The sequence below is a fragment of the Mastomys coucha genome, unplaced genomic scaffold (genome assembly GCF_008632895.1).
Source record: "Mastomys coucha isolate ucsf_1 unplaced genomic scaffold, UCSF_Mcou_1 pScaffold1, whole genome shotgun sequence".
NCBI lineage: Eukaryota > Metazoa > Chordata > Mammalia > Rodentia > Muridae > Mastomys > Mastomys coucha.
Window position 1 is genome coordinate 19,552,098 of NW_022196891.1, and position 9,628 is coordinate 19,561,725.

Consider the following 9,628-nt stretch of genomic DNA (forward strand, 5'->3'; position numbering starts at 1 on the left):
AAAGTTGTCTACCAACTTCCACGTGGGCACTGTAGCGCACAAAGCATCACATGTTCCCTTACTACAGAAAGAATAATACACCAGAAGTTATATTATCACCAGATTCTGAATTTACTCTTAAGGCACAATAATGAAAATATTACTGGCTGGAGGGAATGTCAATTATCTGCAAGTAAAACCATGTATAGAGAATGCAGAATACCAAAACCAAACCCCTCACTATATTCTACACAGTGTAACCTTGTATCAGGTATATAATATTTATTCATTAGTAGTTTGGCTCTTCAAGAATATAATGTTTAAAAACTCCAAATGCAGGAAGCTTGTTTAATACAGTAAACCTTTGTGGAACCTGTACTGTTTGAAGCTTTTATCTTTGGGTGTATGGGTAACAGCAACCCCTTATTTTTCAAAATCATGCATTTTTTTTTTTTTAAATTTTAGGTGTGCTTCATAGTCCTGTGAATCTAACATTCCATGTAATAATAGAAAACAAAAAGAAATCACACATCCACATCCTGGTCTTTGTAAATCCAGTTTCCATCCTGAGAAGAGTTATTCTGTTTTGATGTATTTTCACTTCCTCAAAATTTATAAAAGTAGGCAGGCACTCTTTAGGCAGTGAAGTATACTTCCTGAGAGAGAAATCGATGGTTTTCTTCAGTGAAAATAAGAGGTAATGTCTTAACACATTGTGTCTTGTCAGGCCCTGTCTTCCAGTGATGTCAGAAGTTTGGTCATCTCCTGCCAGGCACTCAGCCTACACTCAAGAGTAGTTTGTTTTCCCAGGGACCGTCCCTTGGAGGACACTAAATTTTCATTTGAAAGTGGTCATCACTTGCAGATTGCTTCTGGGTTAAGGATAGGGGTGTGTGCCCACTTCATTCAGCTCTAGGAGGCCCATCTTGTAGAGACCCATGCAGGTTCTGAGGATCATGTCTCAGTTTCTGTGAGTTTGTATAGTTTATAGGTGCTTGTGCCATTTTGTGTGTAGAAGGCCTTGTTTCCTGGATGTCCTCCACCCCTCTGGCTCTTATATTCCTTCTTCGTCCTCTTTTTTTAGGGTTTCATGAGCCATGAGGGGAGAGACTTGAGAGAGATACTTCATTTATGGCTGAGTATTCCAAGGTCGCCCACTCTCTGCATAATGTCTGGCTGTGGGTCTCTGAGTTTCTTCCCTTCTGCTGCAGGAGGAAGCTTCTTTGATGATGGATTATCCTTATCTTGTCCCTGCAGGCACCTGCATTCACATGGAAACACCAGTAAATAGACACAAACATATATATTAAATTTCAAAACAAAAAAACAAAACAAAAAAAACAAACAAAAAAACAAAAAACAAACAAAGAGCATTTAAAATACACTATCAAGTGGTGGGAAAGAATAAGTAAAGATTTCTTTATAGGGACTAGAAGAAAAGAGAGTACAAGTCTTTTACTACTTATTTAACACAACCCTTTAATCCCTTACTAGAGCAATCAAAGAAAGAAATGAGGGCCATCCAAATTGGAAAAGAAGACAGCAGAACATGATTACTATGGATGACAGAGATTCCCAGACCAAAGCAAGTGTGATTAGGATAAAATATGATTAAATAATTATGATTTGAATTTAGTAAAGTTAAAGCACACAGAGTTGCATAGAGAAAAACAGCACCAGAGCTGGAGAATAGGCTGTCAGCAGTAAAGAGTGTTTGTTGTTCTTCCAGAAGACCCAAGTTAGACTCCCAGCACCCTATCAGGTGGCTCACTACCATCTTTACTTCCAAGTCTGTGGGTACCAGCATACATCTATGCAGATACACAGATTCATAAATAAAAATAAAATCTCAGTGAACAAAATCCTACAGAGTCATATTACATACCAATGGTGAATGATCTAATGCAGAGAAACAGAGGAAGCAATAGCTATGAGGGACCCCAGAAAACAAATGAAACTCTTTAGCGCAGAGGACTAGCAGGCAGCACCAATAGCTGCCAGGCTCTCTGGCATCTTTTATTCTCTGCCTCTCCACCCCCATTCTCCACACTCTCCCCTTCTATCCAGAGAGAAGCGGGCTGAAAGCCTGCGTTTTGAGATTTACACTGGCATTACATTGCCCCCACAAAGTACACAGAGGGCGACCTGTCTTTGGATGTATCACTTTGCAGAAGTGGGCTGCACTTTAAACAGGGGCTGTGACTGGGAAACAGAGAGGAGCACTTCTCCATTTCTCTACTGGTTCCTGACAGCCAGCAGACCTTGTTTAACAATGTAACATTGTAAGAGCTGGAGAGACAGCCAGCTGTTAAAGCACTTGTTGCTCTTCTAGAAGTCGGAGTTCATTCGCGAGTACCTATACCTAGTGGCTTTCAATGGCATGTGACTCCAGTTCCAGGGCTTCTGACGCCTTTTTTTTTATTTGCTTTTGCAGACACACATGTACGTGTGCACAGAAATGTGCACTTAAAAAGAAAACCAAATCCTTAAAACACGAAGTACCAGTTGCATGCATGAGTAGCTCTGAAACCCACCAATCTATGAAAGTCCTAAGCAACTGCTGCAACAGTCGTAAATAAAAACACTTCACCTTACTCCCCTTTATCATTAAGCAGTTTTTGACATAACAAGAGCTCCCTGCTCAGAGAAAGATAACAAAATTTCACATTTCAGAGCATGCGCCCCAAGGAGCTGAAACGAAGTGCCTAACACCTTAAACAGACACATCTGTTGTTCCTCTGGTGTTTGTGTCAGGAGTATTCCACTAAACTTTATTTTTTCAAAAAAAAAATTACTTCATATTATTGTATGTGACTGATCACTTCCTGGTGTTCGAAATGTATCTTAGCTAAAACTAATGATTGATGTAACTTCGGTGTTTTCTGGAAGCCTCTCTATCCAGTAGTGGTTGGTCCTGAAGGTCTACATTTCCTGGCATGGATGGAAAGGTAAGCTGAACTCTGTCACTTGACCTAGTTTTTCATTGCACTGTTAGCATGCCTAGTTGAGTAGAACAATGTAGAACACTCTCATTAGTAAGATTCGGCTACTTCCAATTCAATTCATTCCTGAGTAGAAAAGCTTCTACTTATGAGCAGGAAGGACAGTGGAAAGATTTCAGACTATCTACATTCTTTCTAGTAAACTGTTGAAGGGGTACTTGACTTCCTTTTTAAGTGTCTAGCTTGCTGTAATTTCAAGCATTTACTGGTGTGCAGCTTTTGTTTTTGAGGAAGAATCTGGAAATATTCCTCTGCAAGAAAAAAAGGGGCTTACTGAAACATTATCAAAGCACTTTCTTAAACCAGGTCTGGAGTAAAACTATAGGTGCCCTTCTTACCATGTGGTAAACAGAGTCTGCTGACTTGATATGAAATTGGATTTGTTGTCCTCCAGAACAATAAAAGAAAACCAAGGAACAAATGTATTGAAAACAGTAAAATCCTACCATATTCAAAAGTGTAGCTCATATGAGAGGTCATATTTTTGGAAAAGGCACAGGAAGACAAGAAGCCTGTCACTGCATGGCTATGGGTCTGAGAAGTGTTTGGGAAGTTGAGAGAATAATGGTGGTCACCAGAGGTTGCTGGCAGTAGGAGTAGAGAGATACAGAGAAAGGTTGCCCAATGGCTGAGGCATCACATATGAAGGAATAAAGTGTGTGTGTGTGTATGTGTGTGTGTGTGTGTGTGTGTGTGTAGGTGTGTGTGTATGTACGTATGTGCATGTGTGTGTGTATATGTGTGTGTGTGTATGTACATATGTGCATGTGTGTGTGTGTATGTACATATGTGCATGTGTGTGTGTGTGTGTGTGTGTGTGTATGTGTAGTTTGCACATGCTCATGGATGCCTAAAGGGCAAGACATCCTCCCTGAAGCTGGAATTTCAGGTAGTTATGAGCTCTACTGACACGAGTGTTGTGTATTCAAATTTTATCCTCTAATGCATGAAGCTTTCCTGAAAAGCATACTCATTTTTCTACTCCTCAGCCTTGTACTTTTTTCACTTTAAAGGCATCGTGAGGACTGAAGCTATGCTGATATCCATGGACCATGATTCCACCAAAAGTCATGTGGATACTGAGGCCTGTGCTGCCACCAAGGGCCATTATATTGTCCTTAGTGTAGTGGATGAGTGCTCTATTGATGTGTGTGGCATGTGCTACCACTGAAGATCATGCTGAAATCCAGGGTCCAAGGTCCATGCTGATGGCAGAGGACCTGTGGACGTCCGTGGCCTGTGCCGTAGCCAGAACCATGTGGCAGTTTTATGATCCATGCTGCCACCGACTCTAAAGGGCGAGGGAGCTTCTTTTGCAAAGGTCTTGATGATGGGATACTCACATTTGAGAGTGGGAAATATACAGAGCTTCTCTGTAGAGTTCTCTCCCAACCCCCTCTATAGATCCTCCAGCACCCAGAAGAGCAACAGTCTAGGCAAAAAGCCATTGAAAAGAGCTCTAAAAAATGTGTCAGGCATATTGAAAGGTAGCTCTTCACAGTGCATTGCTTCTGTCAAAAGTGGGGGTGAAGAAGGACTCACTATCCTTAAGGGGCTGGCTGCTGGAACTTTGACCATGCTCCAGTGAGTGAATGGGCAACACAAATTTGACATGACATTTTTTCTTTATTTTTTCTTTATTATTATTATTATTATTATTATTATTATTATTATTATTATTATTATTATTGGTTTTATCGAGACAGGGTTTCTTTGTGTAGCCCTGGCTGTCCTGGAACTCACTCTGTAGACCAGGCTGGCCTCGAACTCAGAAATCCGCCTACCTCTGCCTCCCAAGTGCTGGGATTAAAGACATGCACCACCACCACCTGGCTTCTTTATTTCTTTTATTCTCTTTTTCTTTTTCTTTCTTTGGGGATGTCACAAGGATGGGGTGGGTGGACCTGGGAAGGCTGAGAAACAAATGTGAGCATGATGCATTGTGTGAAACTCCCAAATAACCAATCAAAATAGTTGGAAAGAAGAAGAAAGGGTGAGGAGATTTTAAAATCTGATTTAAATGTTATGAAATGCATGACTGTTAATGTGTCATAGAACTAATATGCGTTCATTTCATGTTTTTATGAATCAGTAAAAATTTTAAAATAATCAGAGTGGCCCACCGAAGCATCCACAGCAACACCTGGCCATGTCCTACTCCCCATGGCTCTTCTCTGAGGATCCCACATCTATTCCCTCAGCTGAATCTCTACACTTCTGAGTACCTCTCTCTTAACACTCATGCTGCATTCTCTTTAAAGCATCTTTACAAAGGCACCACTGGGCATCAAAACATAAAGAGATGGGTGAGAAGATGACAGTTTAAGATGAAATCCTTTAACATTGGCTCACCCAGCAGACAGAGAGGTCTTAGATAATCCCTGTTTTAACTACATTGAATGGTGACAAGCTGCTGTCTATCAACTTTTTATCATACTACCATGGGCTGTCAATGCTATTTTACAATCACCTTGGAGCTTTCTGCTTCCCCACTTCTCTGTCTCGAGTCTTGAGTCGTCATTAATGATATTAGTGGATCAATATTATGCTGGAACTTTTTTTAATCTTGGAGTGATTCCTAATATAGCAACTTTTTTGCCGGTTATATTCTGTGATTGTTGGATTTGTGAATATTTGCTATTTCTATGTTTCCAACAACAGAGGAAATAAAAGTCCTAATGCTTAAGTAGAATAAATGCTTAAGTAGGGAGTAAAATTTAAACATCAGAGAAATCATTATCTTCTGATTATCTTCAACTTGCACCTTACTATGAATACTTACAGCTCATTATGTCAGACAGTATCCCCTTTCCAGGACAAAAGGGGCTTTTCAAGAATGATGTCATAGCTTGAGGGAGGATCTGAGATTAAATTACTTGCCATGCAAGTCCAAGGACTGGCATGTTGGAGATTGTTTCTAATGCTGTGATTCGATCAGAAATCTGTATGTCTAAATACTAAAGGTCCTTGTCTCCAATTGGTTTTTGATCAATCAATAAAAATGCCAGCAGCCAAAGCTGAACAAAGGGAGACAGGACAAGACTCTTAGAGTTGTGAGGGGTAGGATGTAAATGGGAGAAGAAAGAAATCACCATGAGTAAGGAGAGAAATACAAATGGAATTAGGAGTACAGTAGATAAAGCCAACCAGCCATATGAAATTTCTGGTAAGTAGCCACTGGCCACTTCCCTGATTGACCCTAGTGCTCCAACTCAGAGACTCAGGTGAGATATCCATTTTCTCTCTGGTGACCTCCTAAGGCAGGACCAGCCAGGAGGCACAGGCCTCAGAATGATCAGGGCAGCTGGTGCAGGATCCTTTCTACCACCATCTTCACCTAGAAGGAGGTTCTGTAGATCCACAGCTCTCTCTGCCCCTTCCCTGCAAGTGGAGAGCCTGTCTCCAGGGTTTGTTCTGACCCCAGGACTCAGGAGGGATGACTAATCCACAGACCACTGCACAAAGGTCTTACCTGAGGGGAGCTGATCTCCCAGAAGTGCTGACACAGGCTTACAGACCCACAGAAGGAATAAGCTCCAGCTAGAGACAGCAAGAACATCTAACACCAGAGATCAACAGATGGTGAAAGACAAATGCAAGAAACTTACCAACAGAAACCAAGACAATTTGGCTTCATCAGAACCCAGTACTTCCACCACAGCAAGTTCTGAATATCCCAAAACACCAGAAAAGCAAGATTTGGATCTAAATATCATATCTCATGATGGTGATAGAAGAATTTAAGAAGAGCATGAATAAGTCACTTAAAGAAATACAGGAGAACACAGGTAAACAGGTTCAAGCCCTTAAAGAGGAATCACAAAAATCCCTTAAAGAATTACAGAAAAGCACAACCAAACAGGTGAAGGAATTAAACAAAACCATCCAGGATCTAAAAATGGAAATAGAAACAGTTAAGAAATCATGAAGAGAGACAACTCTGGAGATAGAAAACGTAGGAAAGAAGTCAAGAACAATAGATGCAAGCATCACCAACAGAATACAAGAGATCGAAGAGAGAATCTCAGGTGCAGAATATACCATAGAAAACACTGACACAACAGTCAAAGAAAACTCAAATGCAAAAAGCTCCTAACCCAAAACATCCAGGAAATTCAGGACACAATGAGAAGACCAAACCTAAGGATAATAGATATAGAAGAGAGTGAAGACCTCCAACTTAAAGGACCAGTAAATATTTTCAACAAAATTATAAAAGAAAACTTCCCTAACCTAAAGAAAGAGATGCCCATGAACATACAAGAAGCCTATAGAACTCCAAGTAGATGGGATCAGAAAAGAAATTCCTCCTACCACATGATAGTCAAAACTCAAAATGCACAAAATAAAGAAAGAATATTAAAAGCAGTGAGGGAAAATGGTCGAATAACATATAAAGGCAGGCCTATCAGAATTACACCAGACTTCTTGCCAGAGAATATAAAAGCTAGAAGATCATGGGCAGATGTCATACAGACCCTACAAGAGCACAAATGCCAGCCCAGACTACTATACTCAGCAAAACTTTCAATTACCATAGATGGAGAAACCAAGATATTCCATGACAAAACCAAATTTACACAATATATTTCCATGAATCCAGCCCTTCAAAGGGTAATAAGTGGAAAACTTCAACAGAAGGAGGGAAACTACATCCTAGAAAAAGCAAAAAAGTAATTTTCCAACAAAATTAAAAGAAGATAGCCACATAAACAGAACTCCAACTCTAACAACAAAAATAACAGGAAGCAGCAATTACCTTTCCTTAATATCTATTAATATCAATGGACTCAATTCTCCAATAAAAAGACATAGACTATCAAACTAGGTATGTAAACAGGACCCAACATTTTGTTGCATACAGGAAACCCACCTGAGTGACAAAGACAGACACTACCTCAGAATAAAAGGCTGGAAAACAATTCTCCAACCCAATGGTCTCAAGAAAAAAGCTGGAGTAGCCATTCTAATATCGAATAAAATTGACTTTCACCCTAAAGTGATCAAAAAAGATAAGGAGGGACATTTCATATCCATCAACGGTATGGTCCACCAAGAGGAACTTTCAATTCTGAACCTCTATGCTCCAAATGCAAGGGCATCTACATTCATACAAGAAACTTTACTAAAGCTCAAAGCACACATTGCAGCGCACACAATAATAGTAAGAGATTTCAACACCCCACTCCCTGCAATGGACAGATCATGGAAAGAGAAACTGTACAAAGACACAATGAGACTAACAGAAGTTATGAAACAGATGGATTTAACAGATATCTATAGAACTTTTTATCCTAAAACTAAAGGATATACTTTCTTCTCAGCACCTCATGGTACCTTCTATAAAATTGACCATATAAGTCGTCACAAATCAGGCCTCAACAGATACAAGAAGATTGAAATAATTCCTTGCATCCTATCAGATAACCATGGACGAAGGATGTTACTCAATAACAACATAAACAATAGAACGCCCACATACATGTGGAAGCTCAACAACACTCTACTCAATGATAACTTGCTCAAGGGAGTAATAAATAAAGAAATTAAAGTCTTTCTAGAGTTTAATGAAAATGAAGCCACAACATACCCAAACTTATGGGACACAATGAAAGCAGTTCTAAGAGGAAAACTAATAGCTTTAAGTGCCTACAAAAAGAAACTGGAGAGGGCATATACCAGCCATTTGACAGTACATCTGAAAGCTCTAGAACAAAAAGAAGCTAATTCAACCAAGAGGAGTCGAAGGCAGGAAATAATCAAACTCAGGGCTGAAATCAACCAAATACAAAAAAACAAAACAAAAAAAAAACAAACAAACAAACAAAAAGGGACTATACAAAGATTCAAACAAACGAGGAGCTGGTTCTTTGAGAAAATCAACAAAACAGATAAACCCTTAGCCTGACTAACTAGAGGACACAGAGAAATTATCCTAATTAACAAGATCAGAAATGAAAAGGGAGACATAACAACAGATACTGAGGGAGTCCAAAAAATCATGAGAACCTACTACAAAAGCCTATACTCAACAAAACTGGAAAACCTGGATGAAATGGACAATTATCTAGACAGATACCAGGTACCAAAGTTAAATCAAAATCAGATCAATGATTTAAACAGTCCCATATCTGCTAATGAAATAGAAACAGTCATTAATAGTCACCCTACCAAAAAAAGCCCAGGACTGGACGGGTTTAGTGCAGTTTTATCAGACCTTCAAAGAAGACCTAATACCAATACTCCACAAACTATTCCACAAAATAGAAACAGAGGATACTCCACCCAATTTGTTCTATGAAGCCACAATTACTTTTATACCTAAACCACACAAAAACCTAACAAAGAAAGAAAACTTCAGACCAATTTCCCTTAGGAATATTGATGCAAAGATACTCAATAAAATGCTTGCAAACTGAATCCAAGAACACATCAAAACGATCATCCATCATGATCAAGTAGACTTCATCCCAGGGATGCAGGGATGGTTCATTATTCGGAAATCTATCAATGTAATTCACTATATAAACAAACTCAAAGAAAAAAAGCATATGATCATCTCATTAGATGCTGAGAAACCATTTGACAAAATCTAACATCCCTTCATGATAAAAGTCTTGGAAAGATCAGGAATTCAAGGCCCATAC